We start from the raw sequence: 26,292 nt of genomic DNA, 5'->3' as shown, positions 1-26,292 counted from the left end.
TTTCACACTTTGCCAACTTGTATATTTAGATTATAACATTTCCAACAATTATGGAAACTTTAAGCTCACAGTCCATTTTCTTTGGTGTTAGAAGTCAGTCAATATAACTACAGATAGGTGTACTTTTACTCCTAATCGGCTCGTCTTCTTCTCTGTTTCTTAATATAACTTTACAGCGCAACTTACAGTCCTAGTATATGTAGGTACTACAGTGTTTTGAGTCATTTCAGGTGGTTCCGTGTGGATGGAGATATTTCCTAAAACTATGCTGTCTTTACGGAGATATTTTTGAAAATGGCAAAGAAAAAGATTCAGTGTAGATGTGGCCTGTGAGGCGTTTTTTAAAAAAAATAAATACTGTTTCAGGTGCCCAAAAATGCTATCCATGTGGACGGGCCCTAAGAGCAGTTTGAGTGACACATATTGCAGCCAATCACAGCCCAGCACCATGTTGCACGCGCAACATGACGTAACATGATCAGGTGAGAGCCGTTGAGAATCAACGTTGCTCGCTAGCTCATAGGTGAGTTTTATCACAAAGTAGGAAAACTAAGAAGGGCCGTATCCGGCCCGCGGGCCGCTACTTGAAGGACCTATGGTCCTGCGGGACCCGCGGTGGATATATTTCTGACGGGCAGGACGAGCAGGCGAAGGACCGCGGTGGAGGATCCAACAGGTGGGAGCGCAGTAGCTGGAGCTCCGCAGCCGTGTATTGGGACTGTCGCCGACAATGGACGGAGCTAAGCGGGCAGTTTATTGAGCCGCACAGATGCCAGGTGGAGGGTGGACTGTAGCAGGTATGTCAGTCCAGACACACGCACCACTATACAGATATAGTAAAGTTAAGACAGTAGAAAAGTAACAACAAACATAAGAGTGCGTTTGAAACGGTTAATAACGGATAAAAAGGTGAAGAAGCAGCAGAAGCTAACCGCGCTAGCGTTCACTCCTTTGGCAGATGAGGTGTAAAGTTCTTACATTCATCCTTTACCCGCACTTTTATTTGCGCATTTCTCACAAGATGTCGGTTAAAGTAAATTAAAAAGTACCGGTACAGCAGCCCACTTAAAGCACTGGCTGTAGCTGCATTTTAAGCTAATATTCCAGACTTTAAGGTTTTAGTATGAGGACACAACATCTAGTCACACACTTCGTAATCCACTGGAAAACTTTCGCTTTCCACAAATTCACTGTTTTACAGTTATAGTGTTTGTATGTATGACTCATCTCAACCACACACTTTGCTTTTAGTTCATTCTTTGCATGGTTAACTACTGTATGGGTGAAAGTAAAGGCTGATTTTATGCCACAGCAGTTTTATTTTCTGTTCCACTGACATTTCAAATATCCCAGTTCAGACTACGACTAATATGTGTGGGGGAAAAGCCCAGCAGAGGCAGGAAAATACCACACGCCTTCGGGAGTTTGTACAAAAAAAGAAAAGTTTCTTCCATGCTTCTACATTTGGGCTTCATGTTTTTCTTCACAGCAGGAGGTTTTCTTCAGAAACAAGTCAGGGGGAGTAGTTTTTATTTTTTTTTTTGCTTCAGGGTGTTTTGAATTCAGAATTCAAAACATTTACCTGAGCAAAAAGCAGCACTAAGTTGGGCAAAGTTGTCCAAAAATATGACATCTGCTTTGCTGTGTTGCAGTTCGTTGAAAACACAATTATTTTCTTTGTGAATCCTACTCAAATTACTAGAAGAGATATATTTATAATTTTAAAGTACACATGGTATTCAATATCCTTAGATACTATAGTACTCGGAAAGGTAAAGTGTGGTGTTCCGTTTATCAGTCAAACTGAGTAACAGCATATGTTTACCTTTTCTTAATTTTTCTCATGGTTGCTTGGAAAACTTATTAGATTCAGTGATTTCAGTGATTTTTCAGGCCAGTGGGAGTCCTCCATAAGAGACACATACAGTTCTATTTGTGTATATGTTATAGTTAAAACACTCAACCTCCTGTAGGCATGAGAGGTGGCTGTTTAATGAGAACTGTTCTATCTGTCACGTTAAAAAAATATATCCATATAAACATATATTATAATGACCCTATGTAAAGGCTTAAATGTGTTTTACAAAAACCTTAAAACACCCCTCTTGTATCGAAATTTATTTAGGTATGAAAATGTCAGATTTTTAAATAGTAAAAAATGTGCCATTTTTGTGTATTTTTTTACTCACTACAGTTTTAGGTCCACATGTGAAGCAACTCTTAGCAGTGCATCTTGAGTGGGGATCAAAGGAATGCAAATATTTGATATTATTTCAGATCAAAAGAAGTGCAGTCAGAATTCAATGTTGATGCAACAACCCTTTGCGGGAATTTGTGTAGTTGTTGCCTTCTCTGCTTCATACAGAACAATGTGCACATCAGAGTGTTTTTTACTGTCTACAAATCTTCTGAAACGCATGTAAATGGTCTCAACCAACACAGAGTGATTCTGTGACACGGAGAAGCAGCAGAATTAAGTCTCACCATCTCTTAGCTCCATTTGTTGTATTCCAGTGTTTTGTTTTTGTTGTAGCATATGCTACACAACGGTCATCTGCTGTTTTAAAAGTGGAAATATGTTCAATTTTTACTCTAATTAACAGCTTCGGAGTCAATTGTGATAGTGGAAAACCAGCCTTGTAAGCTTAGACACTTTTTTTTTTTTTTCTTCATTTAACCTTTATTTAACCATATAAAAGACCCTTTGAGATCAAGACCTCTTTCACATGGGTGACTTGGCCAAGAAAGGCAGCAGCACACGTTAATAAAACGCTGAGATAACAGTTACAGAACAAACATTGAAATATACAAGTGCAAGTAAATGGACAAATAATGTGCAGAAGTTATGGTTGCAGGAACAATTTAAGAACACAGGCACTGTTCAATGGATTCCCGTTGTCTGTCTTTTAAGATAAAGCGGAAAGCCCCCAGTGAAATAGATGTTGGTAATTTTATTTCAGTCTAGAGGGTATTCCAAGCAGAGGGGGCAGACAAATTGAAAGCTTTTTTTCCCCCAATTCGGTCTGAACACGGGGAGCAGACGGGTGCAAAATAGCTTAATGGTAATATTCTGGCATAATGGCTTTTTGTTCTCTGAAGAAAAGTGCTTAAATAAGCAGGAGCTGTTTCACAGCTTATGTTCACTGGCTTCACCAAAACAGCTAGTAGAGTTATGGATCAATACACTCTATTACAACCACATACCAATTATTCAACTTAAGGGTTGCAACAAGCAAATAGTGTTCACTGGGACTGTTTCATTCGTAATATCCTATAATCACGACTGCAGTAATTATATTTGAATTTGAATTTAACCACTGCTCTGAGCATCTACGCTACGATAATGATATGATGAAAGTGAGCACTGCACCTCATGTTAAGCAAATCATGAATATTATACTCCATTTCCATTTTGTAATAGGAGAAGAGTTGCAATTACAGGTAACGTGTAATCAGATTGTTATTTGGTAGCAGGATGAGGAAACTGGAATCAAATCACACATTTGCATTAATGAAAACAAATATAACACCACATCTTCATCCTGTATAGAGTTGATTGTTGCTTCCTCTTAACTCTTATCCCTGTCTCGTGTACTCTAAACCCTCTCTGTGTTTCTCTCTGAATAACAAAAAAACTAATTGAGCATAAGAAAATCAGAAAGTGATCGTGATTTGAAAACCATGCCCTGTTTTCGAGACCTTGCTCTTTGGGTTCACGACCCTGAGGTGTGGAATACGACCAAGAGTAGAAGCCTCAGGGGCTAAAAATAATATTTTTTGAATTTATTATTTACACAGATCCCATACATACATACATGGTGGACACTTCCTTCATTTTAATCAGATGTGTGACACACAAAGAGCCAGGCAACCACCAGCTGAGACGGGGGGTTTATGTCCTCCACCTCCACATCCATGACACTTGATTCTGATGATTAAAAACAGGCAGAAACAGAAACATCTCTGTTTGCAATAAATAAAATTGCCCATTTTGTGGGGACCTAAATCTGTTCCTGTATGGTTAGGGTTCGGTCAGTCATAGTTATGTTTCAGAGCTTCAGGAAATAAGGCATGTAAGTCAATGTAATGTCCTCTGAAGTCATGGCAACTAGACTCTGTGTGTGTGTGTGTGTGTCTTTGTGTGTGTGCGCTTAATAAATTGGTCTGTCTAATTAGGGCAGAACAATTAGACCAAGTAAGTCTGTTATGAGGTCTGTCAGATTCTCTCCATCAGAGTTTTAGACCCTTTCATCTCTGCTTCAAACTTCTTCTCTCCACCCACCGTCCTCTATTGTTCCTGTGCAGCAGGAAACTTTCTTCTTAAGCAGCTGGAGTTACATCATACTGTAAGTTTGGGAACTGTATTTTTAAGTAAGTGGCATTGTTGTTGTGATTTTTATTTATATTTATATATATATATATATGCGCCATTTGGGAGTGGAGTGTTGTGCTGAATTTCCTCTGCAACATTATACATTATGCATGGAGATAAACATTAATAAAGTGGCACTTTTGTAACTTTAATAACTAATTGGTCTCAGAGTCATTGTGCCTCCTTTTATCGTGGTGTTTATTTTTTTACTTATTGGTTTTGCTTGATGCAGTATGCAGTTACTTAAGAAGACAAAATAAAATAGTTTTCAAATAAAACGTGCAACAAAGAAGAATTCATAGATTTACGCTTTGGTTTTATTTCTGTCTCTCGGCCTAAAAAAGAAAACGAAAATGAAACTAAATTGAATTTAATTGTTTGGTTGTAGGAGGACAAGAAGAGAGGCACCAGCTTTAATGGCTGATACAAACAGTATCTAATATTTCACTGTACAAAATAAACAAGGAGACTAGTTTTACTATTTACCCCATAAGAAACTGGCAATGACTAATATGCCGCATAAAGTTAATTAAAAGTTTCTTACTCATTTGCTCAGCTACTAAGGCATGAATAGTTGTTTTGTCTTTTATTCCTTATGCACCATAATTAAAGATACTCCAGCCCCACCTGTCCTATTGTCAAAAAAACAAACCAAAACACTAACGTCTTTTTGTCTACAATAGAAAAAGATAAAATCAGCATTTTACTCGCAGCTGACTCTGCGTTAGACACATTTTTATCAGCTTCGATCATCGGCAGCGGTGAAAACACGACATGCAGATGAATGTGCTGCTAATTCCTACTTTATTTTGGCCGTCCAGAAGCTGACACTGCACCTTTTTTTTTTTTCCAGTGCAGAGTTATGATGCACAGCACTCGGAATCTAGAGTCATTTGACTGCTGCTGAATTTGAAAAAGGGACAGTGGTGAAATGGGGCTTTCCTTTGTTGTGTTTCCCATTTTCATACATGCCCAGTGCTTGGTGTAAAAGCGGTGTTAGATTCAGCCGTTCTTTTAAGCTTTACAATCTTTGTTCCTTCATCTCCCCCGTGTCCTTTATCCTTCTGTTGGTCTCTGCCCTCTTTAATCGTGTCCTTCCTTCATGTCCTGCTATCTTTCTCCCTTTCTTCCTCAGTCTTTTTATCCCCCTCTTCCCTTTGTGGTCCTTTTTACGTCTCTGCCTTCCCGTCCATGTGTGACCTCTGCATGTCCATCCCCATTAGTTTCCTTCATCCATGATCCTCCTTCCTCTTCATCTCATACACTCGCCTCATCTTTTTTGTGTTCTCCTCAGAAACAATCCTGACAGTTTAGTTCCTCGGAGCCTCAGTCTCTTCCCTCCTCTGCTAACACCAGGCCGTCTTTGCACTCCCTTGTGTCCCTTGTCTTCCTGTTGTTCCGTGCAGTGATTATCTAATACCTCACTTCTCATCTTCCACTTTCATCCCATCTCCTTCCTTTTTAAGTCTCCTCTATAATTATTATAATCTATCCAGGTGAGCCATCAGGGATTATGGATAGTTCACAAATTGGGATAGATTTTTCACACTCTCTCCAACATCATCACGTAACGGCAACATTTAATTCATTCATTCATTTGCTACCGTTATATCCTCCACATGAGGGTTACGAGGGGGCTGGAGCCAATCCCAGCTAACATGAAGCTGGTGTGAACCCTTGGCACTTCGCCAGTCCATCGCAGGGCAAACATAATAGAAATGAAGAACCATTGATTCACACACTCCCACACCTATGGTCAATTTAGAGTGTCCTATTAACCTTTTTCGACTGTGGGAGGAAACTGAAGTACCCAGAGAAAACCCATGCACACACAGGGAGAACATGCAAACTCTTCAAAGAAAGGCCTTCTGGGATTCAAACTGGTGACCGTCTTGCTGTGAGGCAATAGTGCTAGCCACTACTCCACATAGTTACTTTCAAATAACCAATTGAAATTGAACCAACTGAAACTGAAACTGTTAATTACCTAATTCATTACTTGACGGCACATCTCCATGGTAGCTAGGGCTATAGCAAAATGACTGAGGTCAGTCAGTGTTTGTGTTGAAACCGCACAGAAACATGACATCACTTCTATCTGTGTTCTCGTCTCATCTTGAATCTCTTCTCCGACCCAAGTTCCACTTGGATATATTTTTTTAAAATATGTTCTCAACTAAGAAAAAATCCTGCAGTGAAAACAACCTCGATTTCAACACACAATCGGACATTTTACACAAAGGGGTTCATATACTTATTTATTTATTAAACGTTTATTAGTCTCATATTGGATGTATCGATGTTGGCAACTGAGAGATGGAGATTTAACTGGTTTAATTTAAATTTTTATACAACTCAATAAAGCAAATCCAGGCCATTCTCCATTTTCCAGACACATTTACTACTATGGTTTTCCCCTTTGTATTATTATTTGAAATGAGACTGGTGGCAGTTGTATTTTCTCTTTATGTCTCTGACATTTTGAATTTGCTCGTCAGTTACCGTTTTCACTGAACAGCTACTGTGTAAAATAATTCCATGCATTAACTACTGTGCATTAATTCCATATCCTACTATATCAAATTTAATATAGACCTATTGTTTGTATTGGCCCCATTTGGGCTGGGGGTCATGTGTACCATTTGACCCCTACCTAAATATGGGGCTGTAACTATCTAACTGTAATGGGTAGCCCATGGCCAAGTGGAAAGGGAACTTGTAACCGGAGGGGTTGCCAGTTTCGAGTCCCCACCAGGTCAAAGGGCTGGGTTACTCCTGAGCAATGTATCCAACCCCACATTGCTCCCCAGGCACTGCTCATTGTGGCTGCCCACTGCTCCTTCTAGGAAGGTTCCTAGTAGAGGACGGGTTAAATGCAGAGAAAGAATTACCCCTAGGGGATTAAAAAAATAATAAATGAATAAAATCCTCTTTTTATAACCTCCACAGCCATGGGTACAAGGTAGATAGTGTGGCACTTATTCCTGTCACAAAACATTTGGAGTATTTATCGTCTGACAAACCACAACAAAACAAGACGAAGGATTTCCTGTCACGCCTTGACACTGCGTCCACTCGGATGCTCCTCTCTTTGGGAAAATACCTCTTTGGCATTTCTTGATTGGGATGCCGGCCAGATGGCAGCCCGAGCCTCCGACTCTCTATTAATTGTATTTGCTCAACTGCTCACCCTTGCTTGTTTCAATTCAACTCTTAGGTAATCTATAACCATTCATCCGAATTCCTTCCTTTATTTGATGGCTCACTGGTTCTCGATCCTTGGTTGACCCTTGCTTGCTTAAAGGAATCGTTATCATCCTGCAGATCGAATTACGATCTCAATTCTGCCTTAAGGAGTAAGGGAGGAGAAAGGAAGGATGAGACGTTAGCAAGGATGCACTAGAAAAATAGCACCCCTTTTATTCGAATTGTATAGACTGCATCAAAACGTTGTACTTAATTTATGAAGAGTTTAATAGAAACAATTTAATCTGCAGGCCACATGGCTGTGAAGTGGACAGCACTGTTGCCTTGCAGCAAAAGACTAGCGGAGGATAAAGCTTTAGAAAATGATTGACAGTGAGAAAGTGGCAAATAATCACATTGCACTTGTCTACTTATATTCTTAACCTTCCTCCAGTGTTGGGTCTAATCTGACTGACTTTCCTAAAGCATAAATATTGTGATTTTAATCTCAATGCTTCACCACCGCAAAATATACTCCACACTAAACATCTGAATAAAATGGCTGACCACCACTTCCAGTGAATTTTGAGAGGTTCTGTATATTCAACTTAGTCACACCTTTGGTGAAACTACCATAGGGAATTAATGGGTAAGATTATGTAATGTTCATGTAGCAGATTGAAAACATTGTTATACATAAACACAGAAGTGGTACAGAAGATTTATGAGTAATGATTTATGGATTTTGTGTTACTGAGTGGTGAAATAAGGGAAATACTTTCCTCCAACACTATTTAAAATACATTTATATCCTGATGATTGAAAATTGTTCCCAAAATGAGGGGATTTTTTTTTTTACAATGCAATGCTTTTTAAAATGTGCTTATTTTGTATGAGTACAGTGCCTCCACAGGCAATTGCAAACCACTGGACGTTGCAGTACAGCTGTTTGGACCAAATGGTGGCTGATCCAGCTGTGCTGCCATCATTAGAAACAGATGGTTTTATTGGCGTGCAGAGCAAAGGACACAACAGGGTTTTCTTTATTCCTCTCTCCTTTAATTGTTTTCTTTTCTTGCAAACTGCCTGGCATCCATCCTCAGCAAGGATGTGAAAAAGACATGTGCAACTGCACATAATCCACATTTGAAATATGAACTATAATAGATTAATATTGTATTATCCAACTAGATACATTTTTTACCAGAACATTTTTTAATGACAGACCTTTAATCTACAAGACAGCAGATAACTGTTCTTATACTTGTCATTTTTATACGCATTCCTTTCCTCACTGTAAAAAATAATCTTTAGAATAAACCTAATTAATCAAAGGTGATTACGTGCATCCAGTGTGTTTGAGTACATTTTATTTTTTTATATTGTGTAAAGAGAATTCTAGAAAGAAAAAGAAAAATTCTAAAAGTAAAATCAATCCCACAAATAAGAACGCAAACAAAAGATAATCCAGGTCTCTCACATGCCACATCAGTGGAATTCTGTGTTTGTCCTGTCCATCCCTTGCCTTCTTGTCTGACAGTGATTCCTCTTCTGAAAGATGAGGTTTCTTTTTCATCTTGAGCATCAGACAGAAACGTTACCTGGATGCTACCTGTTTTTGTTTTCTTCCATATTCCCACTCTTGGTTGCCATCCTCTTTAGCTCTAACTTACTTACCGCTTGATGTAAAAGGTGATCAGTGCACAGTGGGATCAAACACTTCTCATGCAAATGACAGAGAAATGTCCCTGGCTTTGAAAGGCTTATTCAGTCCTTTTGTGAACTAGTTTGCAAAAGGCAAGAATGCTAAAAGACCTTCATTCATATGGAAAACTCTTGAATTCTGTGTTTTTTTTCCCACTCCCTCCCACTTTCCTCTGCTATGACTCATCAGGCGGTTGTGAGTCACGGCGAGTTTCAAATACTGGAGGTTTTATCAAAGAAATAAGAAAGCCATGTTACAGCCACAAGCAGAATGAGTCAAAAGCCACAAGTGAAACAGTGTAACAAGACATAACCTCGTTTAATAACGCCATATAATATCAGCGTTGTTGACCACTGAGACACTGGGTTTGTTACCATAGAATATATTTAACCCTCCTGCTGCCTTGTGTGGGTCATTCTGACCCGAGAAAGGTCAAAATGACCCACACAAGGCAGCAGGAGAGCAGGAGGGATATATAAAAAATGGAAATTGTTTTGAAACCACAAGATTTGCACTTTTACACGTAGGGAAGCACTGATCCACTTTTTCTTCACGTCCGATCCGATCCCTGAATTTGGATATTTGGATGCCCTGTTTGCTTTAATATTATTATCATCATTATTGTTGATGTTATATAAGGCTGTAATAAACTCCTTTATATAGACAAGTATAATATGTATGAATATATGCATGTACGAATATATGCACACGTTCCAAAAATTCATTCCACTTTTTGCAGCCAGCTAGCAGAGCAGTCAAGGAATCACTAGTGAAGACATTTCAGCAGACAACATTAAAGCACAGACGGATCAGATCGGAAATCTATACAGTTGGGTCGGAAATTTCCGATCTATGAATAACGTTTGTATCGGAACCCGATACCAATACTGGATTGGATCGGCCCCATCCATATTTACAGGTGCCATCAGGTTTTTAAAATTACCAACTGAGACAATGAACTGCTCAGGAAACGGTTTACATTTAAACATTTATCAGATGCTTTTATCCAAAGCGACTTGCAAAAGAGGAATAGGCTCCATAGAAGAAGTCTTAGAAAGAAGGGTAGACATTGGTTTACTGATCTAAATCAAGTAAGAGGTAGAAGCTAAGTTTCCCATAGACTTCCATTCAAAAGTTAGTTTTGCAACCAGTGAAGTTGCCCCCTGGTCACCAACTGCTACTTTCATCGCACTCTCTAGGCTTTACTTTTTCAACCATGATGGTTATGTCAGTTTATGTATGCAGTGCATTAACTGCTGAGTAATATTTGAAAGTCAAGATAGTTCATCTTGTGGAACAAAACACAAAGGAAAACTGTACATTTGTGTATTGTACATATCTACATGTGAAGATTAGAATATATCTGAATTGTAATATGAATCAATGTGGCTGCCAAGTATCTTGATACAATGAAATTATGAAAAATGTAAGCATTGTCCAATCATAAAAGCATTTTCCAAGCCCTATTGCTAGCTGCAGTGTCTCCCATTTCTACTGCTTTGTGCATCTATACTATTTACCACCAGTATCTGTTGTTGACATGGTTGTTCAATAACACGCATGATGCCGCTAAGTCACCTGTCTTGGTAAGGTCCCACTTCTCTGTTTATCTATTACATTTTTTGCGTACTTTATTTACTAATGTATTTTAATTATCTTGATCTTTACCGTATACTGTATATTTCTATTCTTGGAGCAATTGCAACATCCCAAATTCCCCATGGGATCAATTATCTCCCTTCTGATTCTGATTTCAAACACATTAATTTTGAATAGCCACCACACATGAAATACACTCTGGAAATAAACATATTGTTATGAATTTAAATTCATACACAAACGGCAAAGCATCTAAATGTATAGGGAGCTTTGTATTGTGTTGCACAGTGAAATAAATAAATCCCAGTGGACACAGCATTATCAACATAAAGCGGTTTCATATAGATATTGATGCCACAACCTTATACTTATGAAGGCCTTATCATTTTCACATGATATCACTTGACAGTGGTGTGCTCGTAGGATTAACGAGGATTACGGGTTGCTGACTGTGAAGGACCTCAGTGTTTCTGTGTAAACTTTGCACCTTCCTGCGTGGGTTGTGGGAGGCAAGTAAAAATGGAGACAGCCTGTCTTCTACTTCACTATTTGTGAGCCAGTAAAGGTCGATTAGGCGATAGTTTTTGGTGTTTTTGTTGAAGGATTTTATATGTGTATCCACTCTAGGCTCAACCATTTTCTTTGCCTGAATATTAAAGACCTTGAAAGCCTCTCCATCATTGGGATTCTTCAGATTCAATTCTTCTCCGGATCTCAAACTTGACCTGGATACTCATTACTTAAGTGGGCATTGTACAGTATTGGTAGCAATTCATTAGAGGCTTGCAGGTTAATTAATTTTTTTGACCTTGTGCAAATAAAACAAAGGATCAAAGATTTCAGATCATGTACAACCACATTTTTTTTCAACCACGTATCCTGCAGCAGTATTAGAGCTGAAAGAGCACTAGACGTCTGCACCTATAGACTCTGTTTCCAGTGTTGAGGAAATCAGGTCATGACCAAAGACTGAGGAAGCGGGCGTGTCCTGTTGGCTGTCTTACTTGCAACGTGTTTCCATCACAGTGCAGTTCGGTTTGGAACGGTAAAGCTTTCAGTCAGTCTTGGGTTTCTACTGAGAACAGTACCTTTACTTGGTAGGCGTGGTGTGGGCTGTGCTTGATGGCCGTGTCGGCAAGATATGTAGCATGACGTTGTACCGGTGCTCTTCTTTTCCATGCTCAGTTTGTGGGTGTTTGTCTCAACAAGACATCAAGCTTTGTATGAGAATAGACTGCAGAAACACCAGTCACAAGGAAGTGATGCGGATCTGTCGCTGAATCAGCTTACTGTCCTGGGTCTTGCTCCACCCGTACCGTACTGTAACATAGCAAACTGAACAGTTCCACACAGTGAAAACACACCCTAAGTGCCTATGGTCCACTGAGTGGAAAGAAACAGCTATACTGCATGCAACCTCAAAAAAAGGAGGACAAAAAGGAGAGCCAGACAAAACAAAAAAAAAGCAGTTAGGGTCAAGCCTATCAGAAATTGAGGGTTTGCCTCGGGTCATGAAGTCTGTATATTTATCTGTGCTCATCTACTGAAAGTAGTTCAGGACAGAGAGCCTCTATCCTAAAACCTTAGTATATAATGACCTGGAGATGGGACTCAACTTTCAGCAATGGCACCTGACACATATGCCTGACCAGAAATGCTCATCCTTTTACCTCCCCTGATGATTTATTAGAGAAGTAGAATGATAGGGATGCTTGTCTATGAGGCTGACAGTATATCGACTGTATACACGGGGCTTGTAAACTAATGATGGGAGTGGTAACCAGAGTGAGCGTTCACAGGGGCTGAAGAGTGATGTATGAATAGGTAATAAAATCTTGCATCAATTATTAACAAGCCTCCTCGTTACAAATCGCCCGTGTGATGGCCCTCTTCGTGTGCAGATGCTCACGTGTCGGTGGGCTCTCGTCGTGAATAACGGAACCATCAATTCACACCTCGACCACTGATTTCAAACCTTTCAGACTCAAGTGTGCCACAAAGAGATGCAAAAATGGATACAGAGTGTGCTGCAATTATCTTTGTGTGTGTGAGAGACAGTATGTTCATCTAACAGAGATAAGAGAGGATGGAAGTTATTATTCAATTATGTGGGTTTGTAAAGTGCACATGCAGGCTTCTGACTGCGCATCACTCTAAAGTGCTGCATTATTCAGACAGCGGGAAAGAAGAAGAGCCGTTACTGACATGGCACTTTATGATTGTGTTTGGATTTGTGTCAGAATGATGGATTCTTAAAAGAAGACGCATCATCTCCCCATTTCAGCTCGCTCCCTCTGTTCATGAAGAGGAGAGTACAGCAGAGCACGCTATGCCAGGAGCCCATTATGGAATCAGAAGCTGCCAGCAGATGCATACCCATTATATAATTTCCTTTCAAGAAAACCTCTATTTTATTGTTTCTCTGCACAACACTTTGTTCTTTAGCCTTGTTTTTTCCCATCTTGTTACCATACTGCCTCTCTCCTCATGTGGGTCTGCAGTGCACTGCTGCCACGTTTATGTTGACAATAGTTCTTGATCTGACTAATCAGTGAATCAATGGGTTAGTCGTTTACCGGGAGAACAAATTGATAATAATGAGTAATTACAAATGTTTTGCAGGTTAGACCTTCATAACAAAATTGAGTTGTGTTTATCAAATTTTGAGATATCTCTTTTTTTAAGGTTTCAAAAGTAAAAATAAATCAGCAAGGGGTATCCAGTATGCAAGACTTTCAGTGTACAAAAGCTTCCAATCACGATGGTGGTGCTGCACTCTTCTTTTGGTCAATGGAGACGATGAATAAGACGGTAACCATGGAAACTTGCTTGAAGTTATGTGAGGAAATCTGCTGCTACTTACTGTACATAGTGTATGTACAAGTCAGTGCTCAAACAATCCAAGGAAACAATTGATTTCTCACCAGGAAATCAGCCCTACTTAAATAGATTATGAGATGGTGTACACCTGCATGTAATGTTAGACTGACGCAGACACTCGTTTGAGTAGGAATGGAACTGTGGGCTTGTTCAGGCAACTGGAAATGTGAAACTCTCCAGGGCTATGGGATGCAGTACGTATGCATACATGGATTAGGATTAAGCATGTAATGAACGTTGTCCCTGCAGGTTTGCTATGGTGTGGTAGACAAACGGCTTCTCCTAAAATAGATGTTATATAGGTTTGTGGCTCTAAAGGTTAAAGATGTGTCAATCTCACCATAGCAAACTAATAACACAAAGCAGTAACTCTTCAGAATGCAATAACATTAATTCTAAAAAAAAAAACAAAACTAAAACAATTGGATATTATTTTGAATATTTTTTCTCTCCACAACTCTGTTGGCCCAGAGTAATCGGTTGTGAATCACTGTCATACCTGTAGCCAAGATGATGTAGCTGGGGTCATGTATGGAATTCATAATCACACTTTAAGATACTTTGTACCCAATATCATCTCAATAGTGCAAATGGTAAAACGGCTTGTTTATCATATTTTTATATTAACTCCGATGCCTGCGGGTCAAATTAATCTTCTACAATCTGAAATCAGGTGTTTCACACCACTTGTGACTTTTGCTCTTGGAAGCCGCCTTGTTTCTAGATCACATTAGATGACTGATGAGCTCTGTGGGGGGGAAAGACAGGAAGATTCTTGCATCAGTGAAAGCAATTTGATATGGTTATGTGGAAAAGAACCAACAAGCAAATCACACAAATAAAACAAGCACTTTAAGAGACGGTGAAAGATGAAATGTGCTGCCCATGAATATAAAACACAAAGGAGAAGGTGAGCAAGCAATTTTGCACCTGTGGTTTAAAAAATAATAATGATGATAATTTACAGAGCCACTTGAAAATGTTGCTGTCAGAGTTGCTTTGGGGCATATTAACATTGACTGGATAACTACTGTCCCCAAGGAAATCATTAAAATAATCTTCAGAGGTTTCCTCTGTGTATCTTTTTACTGCCACACAAAATTACTTGAAATGAATTAAGAATTCCCCTCCTGTCCTATATTCCCATAATCACATTAAAGTTTGATTATATCATTATCATTACCACTGATAGTGTTAATGCATTTGCATCAGATGAGTCATTCCAAAGCACTTAGTGATTTATGCCTATACCAGTGGAGGTTGCTGGTCTCTCAGACAGGGGAAGCTCATTTCAGGCCCAGTTATTTAGACATAAATTCTTGCATAAATTCTGCAAAAGAACAACTAGTACAAGGAACGACAATTATGCAAAACTGAAATGCTTTAATAGTGTTTTTATTGACAGTGTATATGGAGAAACCACACAGGACTGAGGCAGAAAAGGCTCTAGTGTTAATGTCAATCGCAAATGATTCGTTCGAATCGTTTGGGTGAACGAACTGAACTGAATCACTTCCATCACTGAGCTGAGCCGAGCTCTGTTGCGACTCAAGTTTGACAGCGGGCAGTGGGTGGGGCAAAGGTGACTGTTCCCTGCGTAACAGTCAGTCACGATGGATGATGGAATCCCGTGTGTTCCCCAAGCTCAACATGATACGTGTAGTTTCCTGTTGTTTTAACAGACTTTCCCAGAAAATTGGACTGATTGGAATGAACCAATATATACAATATAACAAAAACAGCGGACTGAGACCTCTCAGGTCCTCACTGTGAGGAATCACCAATGAGTACACTGTGTGTGTGCACATGAGTGATTTAGCAGCTTAAACTGTCAGAATCAGCCTCAGCAAATCCAAGAATAATGCCCAACTGTAAGGTAGATCAGTTTAAAAGATGTGAAAATGTGCATTAATCTCCAACATTTAACGAGGAAATTCCTAAAATCTCATGATTTAACAGAGTAGTCTAGTGTATACTGAGCTGAATCACAAGCTGTTCAGCTGTATTTCAGTTCAGCGACTGAGTCAGACTGATTCTACAGACTCACTACACCAATTCATTTTCAGACAATAAATGATGGGCCATCAGCTAATGGACATAGTCCAGAAAGTGAAGCCAGTACAGAAGCCTGTATTAATTAGGGGCAACTCTCCTGGTTGGTATTAGAGGCTGTTAGAAAATTAGGTTATTTCCCACTTTGAGCCGTTTTAACAGCAGTAAACATTTTTCTGAGGAGTTAATGGTCTCACGGATATGGATAATATGGCAGAGAATGCTTTAGGGTGTGGTTATGGTGTGCTTTAGAGGCGATGTGACCGACCAGTTCTCATGCCTTCAGTAAGAATCACCACTTGCTTCATTCCCCAGCTCCACCTTTTTGTCTCAACAAAGTCTCATTTGGTTTCTAAAACCCCAAGACGGCACGGGACAAACGGCAAAACTAAAGGCTTCAGAATCGCTGTGGGTGATGTTACAGTCGGTTGCCTCTACATTATGGCTGTTCTATTGCAGATACCTGTGTGTCTTAGGTTTATTTACTTTTTGATTAACTTTTATTGCTTTTTAAGGACCCATTTGTATTCAGGGTTAGCATTGAAAGGGAAAATGGCTTGTAACCGGAGGGTTGCAAGTTGGAATCTAGGCATATCAAGGGCTGGGGTACCTTCAAGCAAGGCACGCATTGCTGCCCATTGATTGGGTTAACTAGACACTCTAAATTGACCCCAGCCATGGACTCCTCATGCTGGTCCCAACCCTGGATAAGGGTCGGGAAGGGCATCCAGCGTAAAAATCTACGCAAAATCAAATATGCAGATCACTGAAATCACAAAAAAATGCAAGGTAGATACACAATGGGAGAAAAGTCATACAGTGGATTCTTATGTACATGCATGCATAGTAAAAAAGTATATACAAATAGAATAAATATAATCAGAATGACCTGATTACAACAGAATCATTTGAGCAGTCAATAACTGAGCTCTCACAGTAGCACACAAACAGACCAACATTTGATTTCCTGCAATTTATACTCGGTGGAGAAAGCCAACATACCATAACCATCCAGCACCCCACCACTAGCAAACACATTAGCCATTAACCCCATGCTGAAAGAGGCAATGATGACGGTTCAAATACTGAAGAGTCAAGCTTGAGGACTGAAGGACGTTTGACGTTCTGTAGATTAAAAATACCCTAATTTGTCATGCATTTTAATAGCATGTTAATTCACTGACGTCTGTGCTGCATAAAGTACACGTTTGATTCCATGCAGCTGCCAGGACTGAATGGAAGAATCGTTTGTTTCTAATTTTCAGATGGAATATCACAAGATATTTCATCAGCCTTGCGCAATTCTGCTTCAAAGGAATTTCTGTGTTTCCTCACAAAGGATCTGTGCGATGTCTCGTTTCCTTTTACGTGTGAAACACACACACACACAAGAGCACAAGCAGCAGTTTGTGGTTTTTTTTTAGCAAGGCACTGATTAAAAACAAACACATTCATTATAAAACTATATACATGCAATAAATTGGTTCTTTAGCAAAGTGTTGAGGTAACAAGGGAGCTTTTTGCTGTGCACCATTAATTACATTTAGCTGTCCCTCCTAATAATAATAATAATAATACAATAAATATAATCAGGCCAAATAGAAAATGTAGTGTTTTTATTGTTGCCTGTTCAGTGTTCTCTGAGCTAGAGAAAAGAATGGAACAAAAAGAATATGAATAGAGGCTCTCAAAAGAGGACCGATGTGAGCCATGCATGAACATATTTCACATGAAAGTCAAAAACATCTTTTCCAAAACCCTGAACAGCAAACACAGGATAAAAGTTTTAAAACTAAAATGGAGCCAGCAGTTTTCTCAAACTTCTGTGTGTTTTAGATGCTCCGAAATGCCAAGATAGTGGGGACAGTAGAGGTAATTGTACCAGATATGATTGCCACCCCCCCTCCATTAGCTGGAAAAGTGCACATTCTCAAAAGTCCTGCTTCCCTCACCACAGAGGACATACAAAGGAACAAATCAAATGCAACAGAGAGTTTTCTTCACTGCGGGGGGGCATTGTTGCAGATATAACACATGTATTTTTGTGTTTCATGTATGATTTTGTTATCACCAGATTTTTGGATGTGGGGTATTTTTATCTTGCAAATAAGAAGTAAGAAAGTCAGAAATAGAGAGGACCAAAACAAATCAAAAGCATGATCCGGATACCTCAAGACAAACTGAACCACAAGCTTTTTGAACTTCCATCCATTAATTTTCTACTGCTTTATCCTCATGAGGGTCGCGGGGGGGCACTGTGCCAATTTCAGCTGACATAGGGCGATAGGCGGGGTCACACTCTGGACAGTTCGCCAGTCCATCGCAGCGCCACATAGAGACAAACAACCATTCAACCATCCGCTCTCACCTGTGGTCAATTTAGAGCACAGGTGTCAAACTCAAGGCCCGTGTGCCACACCTGGCCCAATTTCGGGCCCCACTGTTATTGAGTTTGACACCCCTGAACTATGTGGCTTTGGGATGAGGCTGACTAGTCAGTTTTTCCCCAGTCCCAGACTTTTTATTTCACTATATTTCTACGTATCTTACTTATATGTAAGAGAAAGTCATTTTATGTAACTAAAGCCTAAAGTTACTGGTGTAATCTCTATTCTTTTTATGTCTGTATTCACGAGCATGTTCTGCACATGAAGAGTCCATCGATCTCTCTCTCTCTCTCTGCAATGTGAGGGAGTCGTGGTTGGAGGGCATTTAAGTGTCTCTCGATTCACTCTGTAAATCAATGAGACCCACAGCAGAGAGAGAGAGAGGGACGCAAACATTTCATGTAAACTAATCAGGGTACAAATAAGAGATGCACAGACAGTGCATATTTGAGTGTATGTGTGTGTGGGCGTGTCTGAAGCAGGACATTGGTCAGGTGGGGAAAATCGATTTTCCACCACACCGTCTTACACACTGTTTGTAATTGCATACATGTCGAAGTTTAGATCAAAGTGTTGTTTTTGCGAACATGTGGTCATGCATGTGGAACACAGACAGCAGTGTTCTTGCCTCTGCATACTCAGTATATACCCGATTGCATGTGTTGTATACAAAATGCTTGATTTTAAACATGTGAGGACACAAAGTTCTGTACTGCTAAGGATCATGTGCTGGAAGGCATGAACGCGGAGAAGAAGAGGTAATTGCTTCTTGCTTAAATCCACCCTCCGTTCATCCATATGGGTGGACAACACAGGAAGATGGGTGGCTGGTGAGAACAGTCGTTTGTCTGCCACGTTGAAACGGCCCTAATTGGATTTTCTTGGCAACGGTCGAAGATGGGAGGGGAGGTGAGAAAGAGGAAGAAACACAAGACAAGTAAATTTAGTGTAACCTCCTAGGGAAACTTCCCTTGTTTCATTTACCCCATCATACGTACTGCATGCTCATCCAAGTAATTTTTGAGGATCCTCCACGGTCAGAATAAGCAATGCAACAGATTATTGTTCTTCATTAACAATCACAGTATATTTAATCAGGGACTGATTTACACCTTGGACACCTGGGTGAATTCAGTTTGTCTCAGCAGAGCAAAAGCTCATCTCTTGTCTTTGCAGGACCTAAATGAATGAATGAATGAATGAATGAATTAATGAATCACTGCAGCCGACAGCCAATGTGACCTTTTCTGTTACTGCAGCAGTTTACATAATCATAATTCTTTTGAGTTTCATGGCCTTTGGCAGTCTGAACTATTTTCAGCCCCTTTAGCTGCCCATAGGGCTACAGCACAGCTGATGTAGTGTATGTCTACTCAACCATTTAACTGCACTTTATGGCTACAGTGTTGACAGATATGTAACATTGAGTGTACATAATGTCTGTGACGAAGCATGGGTTGCTTGCATTTTTAACTTCCTACACTGGGTCGACTGTATGCAGGTATCCGGAATAGTTTGCAACTGTTAACTGCTTTCACTACAAAACGTCACGGTTATATATCAGTAAAGGCTCAGCTCCAATGAGTGTTGCCAATCGACGTTAAACAGCAGCGACATCGCTATGTAGACTGTAGGTATAGTTGCAACCAGGAGCTGTTGGTAACTTAAGATAATTAGAAATGACAGACCATAAAAATGAAGTCTGAACTGCCGGCTTATTGTTTAAACATTGGATGTAAAAGTTTTAGTTTTAGTTTTTTAAATGAATATTATCTAATTTCTTCTTCTAATTTAGTTGGCTAGTTGGTTGAACCCAATTTAAAGCTGTTTTGGTTGAAACCTATTCTAGTTCAAGAGATTATTTTGAGCCCCTTCAGAAATGTAAGTCAATGGTTTGTATTTCCGGAGGTAACTTAATATTTAGATCTTGTTTTGTAGTTCTCTCATTTAGTTTACATTAACTAGTAAACACATGGAATGTCCAAAAACAAACTTGCATCACTAACTTGGCAATACAATGAAAGGAAAACAGAAAAAAATACTGACGCACTTCAAAATTCACAAATCTCAGTTATCAGTCCTTTGAATCAAGTCCTTTACAAAAACACATAACACAGTACCCCATTGCTTTAAAATATGATTAATTCCTAATTCCTACCACACACTCCTTTTTATGTGTTGCTTGTTTTAACAGTAGAAGATGCAAGGTGCATCTTTAATGTCCACTTACAAAGGACGATGAGGATGTTGAAACAAAAGCAATGTCCAGACAGGAAAAAAAGAAAAGTAAGAACGCCAATAAAGTAGGAAACTGAAATAAGTACAGAACAGGCAATCGAGCCAAGACACTGGGGAGCAGCAAGACCTCATACACTGGAGAGGTAACCTAACAAAACACAAGTAAATCCTGTCAGGGCAGGACTACAAGTCGAGTCGGAATATAGTACAAATACAGGAACTACAACTAGAGTAAACACAAATGGAAGGTATGTCAAAACAAAAAAAAACCCAGAAAAGAGTTTTCATTCATCTAGAATCTACTGGCGTAGTGAGCGTAGTCAAATAGACTTGCTTGAGTGAAGTTGGGTAGTTTTTGTTGTTGTCTGACCAAGATAGCACCTCTCCAGTGGCAGCGCTTGCTACTTTTTAAGCCTTTTCTCCACTAACTTATTTTATCTTATTTATCTTTTAAGTGTGTTTTTTTCTCTCTCTATGGAAACCAAGTATGCTGTGCTTCCCACGCTGTTTTATTCTGTTTTTGACCATGTCTGGGGGATCCTATGTGGAGCGATGGCCCTCTTGTTTACAGTAGGGTTCAGCTGTTTGTGCTCCGCTACACGGCTGTGCTGCCCAAGGAGCAACCCTGATGTTCCACGCAGGCTGAGGAGGACGCTACAAGGGGGGCCGCGCTGAAGCTCAGCGCTCTGTGAGGATGCTACAGTCCTGTTCTCTCATCCATAATTAAGGGGGAAGTAAGATAGCTCCCTCACAAAATAGTTAAGCTGGCGGCGCTGTCCTGGCACCAGAGGGAATACCAAGACTGCAGCATCATGTAGTCCATGGAGACATGACTAACCCTCACCAAGTGGCCACTAAGCTGTGTGGATTCCATCTGATAGTGCTTTTAGAGGTACGAAGGAAGGACCCAGTCCTTTACTGGCATTGTTTTTGAATGACAGATGCTCTAACTCCAGGCACATCACAATTAAAGAACGACACTGGACACGGAAGTGTTCTCGGTAATTACAGCACCTTACCATCTGCCGTGGGAAATCGTGCATGTGATCGTTACAGCTGCGTGCATTTTCCCCTCTCCTAATGCCGAAGCAGCCTGTGATGTTCTACACACTCCTGTGGTGAGCAGGATCTCTGGAGACTTTCAACATCAATCACCATACAACCAACTCTTCTGGAAGACCAACTGGAGCACACCAGAATGGATCTGCGCCTCACATCTTGGGTGCTGGATCATGTGACCACCTGACCATAGTATGCTGCGGTCTTCATCTGAGAACATGCTCTGTCATGCAATACTATCAGACCTATCAGACCTGACTGAGTTTGTGTATACAGCAGCAGGATGGGCAGGCTGGGGGCCAAGAAGTGTTTATCCGTCGTAGCATTCCGTCCGTAGCATTCACTTATGAAGAATTTCATTGACATTTATTATATAAGTTGTGTATCTTTTAGAAATTATGTAAAATAAAAATAATAATAATCAACTCTTATCTCTAATGATAATCCTACCACAGCTGCAATACATCGAGATATGTTTCCATTGGACTGTTTTTGTTCTTAGGACTGCAGTGAACAACACACACCAATCAAACCAGTACTATGTTGACAACATGCATATTTCTTTTCTCTCGCTTTCTCTTTCGAAAGTTTTATTTTCCATTTCTGTTTGATCAATGCAGAGGCCAAAGCCAAAGGGCAGACAGTGCAAGTCCAAACAAGAACCACAATCCAACACAGAGAGACAGACTAATAGCATCAGCATAATTAGCTCCTGGAGCTTCAGTGTGTGTGTGTTATTGTATTGTGCCTGCCAGTAGTCAGGAACACATGCAGTGAACCGCTCTGGTGAAGAGGCTCAGCTTTGTGCTTGTATATGCCTTCTGTGGGTGTAGCTGTTATTACTGTGTGAGCAGCTGATGAGAATTACTCAACTGTTTTCAGTTGCAAGGAAGATTCTCATGTTCTCTCTTGTCCGTTTTGAAGTTGATGCTTGGATGGAAAAAAATAAAATAACATGAGAAAGAAAAGATAAAATTATCATTTATTAATCCCACTCTGGGAAATTTACACAGACCATAAGGATTTTTGTATTATTGAACACTATCCCTTTGAGCTATATGCTAAGTAAATTGAACCTCGGTGTTCCATGTGACAGGCAGAGAAACAGTTTATGCCTCATCTTTTGAGTGTTTCTGTTCTCACTATTTTGTAACAGTCTGTTGCATCAAAAAAATAACATTTTATTGACAGCAACAGATTGAGTTAACTTGCTGCTAGGCGTTAGCAAAAGACACAAAAACTTAGTCAAAAGTAAAATCAAAAAAGTCTGGCAGGCTGGCCGGGGCAGCCAGGGACAAAAAGCACAAAATGAAAAGCACATTTAAAATCAGAACACACCGTCAGTCGGTAGTGTGCCATGTTTCTGGTTCCCTAATGTTCTGTATAGTTATCAATGTCATTCAAGCACAATTAAAGGTAACTATAATGTCTAGTGTTTGTTGCCTAGTTTGGGTTTAGTTTGGTATAAAATGTAACTCCATTTTGTGCAAGATAGGGGTAAAATAAATCTTGTGTGGTTGATCCAACTTAACTCCTATTGGCTTAAAAGGTCTTGGGTATAAGGATTAGTGACATCTAATCATCATCATGGTGAAAGTGCAGATAGTGACAATCCCTCCGCTCACTCCTCCCTTTCTCAAGCGCATCGGGAAACTCTTTGCACACCAGAAAGGATATCTTTCTTTATTTGTGTAGTAGGGTTACACTTGCTCTGGCAGGTTTACATATGTGTGTAAAGTATACTTTGAATCTCCAGGTGTAAAAGATCATTGTCAGATCAATTTGACAGATCCCTAATGTGGCAGATTTAACTGACGCATTGATTAGTGACAATAGTGGATGGAGAGAAGGACGCACGTTTATGTGACTGGCGGAGAAAGACACAGGCAGGAGAAAGACACAGGCAATTTTTAGTTGGGTATGACCTTACAAGAATGTGATGTACTGTTTCCTGGCACCAAGTACTGTAGATTGGATGATGTTTTAATGAACACTATCATGATTAAAATGTATAACAGCTCCAGAAGATAGTTAAATTGTCTGTTAACTTCATCCCACAGGCGAGGCCAATATCCAAGCCAAGGAGTCTGCTTAAAAAGATTTGATTCCTTTCCCAAACGTTGGAATCAAGCCTGAGCGTAATACAAGTTGCAAGTGAGAGATGCTTAGACACTCCAATAGAAAAGTCATTTTAGAGACACCTTTCTTGCATAAAGTATAAAAAGTCCCACCATAAACAATATTCCTCCCACTTGGATGTACAGTGAGGATGACTATTAACAGCTGGCTAACAAAAAACTCTACTGTAAAGTTGCAAAAGAGCAAACTTTTATCCTAAAAATAAACTTGTCTTCCACTTTGTAATTGCACTACAGAGGTTTTCTATGTAGCGCTAGTGTAATAACTCTGAGTAGAAGACGGAAATGAGAAAATGTAGGAGAGGAAAGCACAAAGTATAAAACAACACAGAGCTGGTGGAAAATATTTCTGTGATATACCACAGATGGAAGAAGGCTGTCAAGGATGTTCGCTCTTTATTGACTTATTGGCATTATATTGGTTATTATATTTAATAACCATTTAAATCATGTGCAGTGGACACAAAGACCATTTTTCTTTAAGTCTTAAAATATTGCATTTATGTTTTAGCGGATAAAAGAGGATGTTTAGAAATCCCTGATCACATTTAGCTGTAGTGGAAAAATGGTGGACACAGTGGGCGAGAGGTTTGTGAGGAAACCATTGCTCTTCTTGACTTTGTGTAGGAATCGAATAATTGCGAGAATGTATCAGCCGCTATTGGCATCTTTATTTGCATCAACAAGTTGTAGCACCTTGTTATTGGAGTTTTGCGCCACATACCGCTTCTTTAGGTGAACACACTTGATAATTTGTTCCTTACACACTTGATGGAAACACAGATTAAAGTGCATTTTATTTTACCTTTTGAAAACCTTTAAAATTGGCAATACATTTTAATGGACAAATAGATGCCGTTCAGATCGGCGGCACCATGTTGTGTCCAAGGGTTAGGGTTAAGGCACTTTTCCATACAGTTCAAGAACTACTCAGGTTGACTCGACTTCACTCGGTTTGGGTACTTCATAGTACCGCCTCCATGTGGGCGGTGTCGTCAAGTTTTATACGCGACACAAACACACTGGATCCTCTCCGAATCACAGCCACTAAACACAAGACCATCTGCACCTCGTCGACAGACCACGGTGTGTTTTAGCAGACAGCAGCCATGTATGCTCGCTGTAACCCTCTTTCCAGTTCTTAAAAATGGCGTGTTTGATTCTTGTGTTGGACATCTCGCTCATGACTCATCCAGTGACGACACTCTGACCAATCACTGGCCGGTAGTCTGTTTTGTATCGGCTCAGCTCGCTTGGAATCAGAAAGTACCAAAAAAAGGGTGAGACGCAGCTTCAGAACGAAGATGTGAACAAGTTTGAGCCTTGCCTGAGTCTGGATACTTCTTCCGTCGCTAGCTGATGTTGTTATAAAGCACCGGCATGGCCTCCTACGTATTTGCTCTTGGTGGTGCGTAGACGGCTGTTATAAAGACAGCCGTTAGCTCACACGGTAGATGAAAAAGTTGGCATTTCGATGTCATTAGCTCTATATTATATGTAACAGAATCTTGGCACCAGTCAGTTAATATAAACAGCAAGGCTGCATCCTCTCAGCTTCCCCGGTTAGCTCAGCTGATCTGTCTGCTCTGTGTGGCGTTATCCCCTCCAGCTATACTGCATGTAGTCTATCCTATTGTCGAGGGAGTGGACATTAGACAGCCACAGTGTGGGAAGGCTGGCCGAACTCGAACTCCTCTGCGGTTACCCCACTTCCGCGTCCTGGCACACCGCTTGCGATAACTCTTTAATGGTTGTGTTTCCTTGGTGTAGCGTAGCAGTCCTATCAGCAAGTGTTTGTAGTATCCACATCTGTAGCTACAGTCCAGAAGACACTGACAAACATACCGTCTCTCACTCGCAATTGTCCTTTCTCACACTGCCTATTCGTATCACCCGGTCTTTTACACTGGCTGCCGCAGATGTGGGTTGCACCATGTTGGTTCATGTCTATGATCTCTGGAGATGCGCGTGCTGTTCGAAGCTTCCATGTAAATTTCCCTGATGTGCAATCATTATATCTATTTGCTCTAATCTGAGCATTTGTTGGTACCCAAGATTTAGGATTTTGTTCTTTCAGAATACTGAGAAAGTCAGTCAAACAAGTGTTTGTAATTTAATAAGCAGTGCAGCAATTTTACATTTTCCCTAAGTTTTTTCTTTTAACACATAAAAGAATAATCAGTAGTAATAAAATCAGTAGCCATCACAAGAAGCCCCAAGGCAAGTTTGACCCTTAAATGCTGATGACCTTTGGCTTCATGTCAATTGTATGCAGCTTCTTTGTTTGGGACAAATGAGGACAGAGTGGGGGTGACTCCAGGATAAAGCATTGTGTTTCTACGTGACCATGGCAAACACAAACACAGTGTTTGAGAGGTTGAGGGCTATTAAGCTTCAGTGTCCTCAGTGTAAAGGATTAGCATAAACAGGCTGACAGTATGCATAGTGTGGAAAATCTCTGGAGATGCGAACGCCGCCAAAGAAAGCTTCCACTCACACACTCTCCGTCATAGTTGAGAATCAAAAGCACTACTCTGAGGCGTCTTATTTGTTTGACTGTCAGGCTCGTGTGGGCGCTGGAGTTCATGGAAATGTGAAAGCTAACATCGACAGTGGGTTTAGATATACAGTACTAATACAAAAAAAAATAGCTGTCGTCAAGTTCAAAATGAAAAA

General features: G+C 40.1%; 1 long non-coding RNA gene across 1 annotated transcript in view; it reads left to right on the top strand.

The window, feature by feature from the left end:
• The first annotated feature begins 474 nt into the window (after positions 1–474).
• LOC131466377 (uncharacterized) overlaps positions 475–26,292 on the top strand; it is an 89,542-nt gene continuing 63,724 nt past the window's right edge. The window contains exon 1 of the long non-coding RNA XR_009241418.1: positions 475–797. This is a non-coding gene — a long non-coding RNA (uncharacterized LOC131466377). The remainder of the gene's footprint in view (positions 798–26,292) is intronic.

This window comes from Solea solea, chromosome 10 (genome assembly GCF_958295425.1).
Source record: "Solea solea chromosome 10, fSolSol10.1, whole genome shotgun sequence".
Taxonomy (NCBI): Eukaryota; Metazoa; Chordata; class Actinopteri; order Pleuronectiformes; family Soleidae; genus Solea; species Solea solea.
This window is presented reverse-complemented; position numbering and strand designations above follow the sequence as displayed.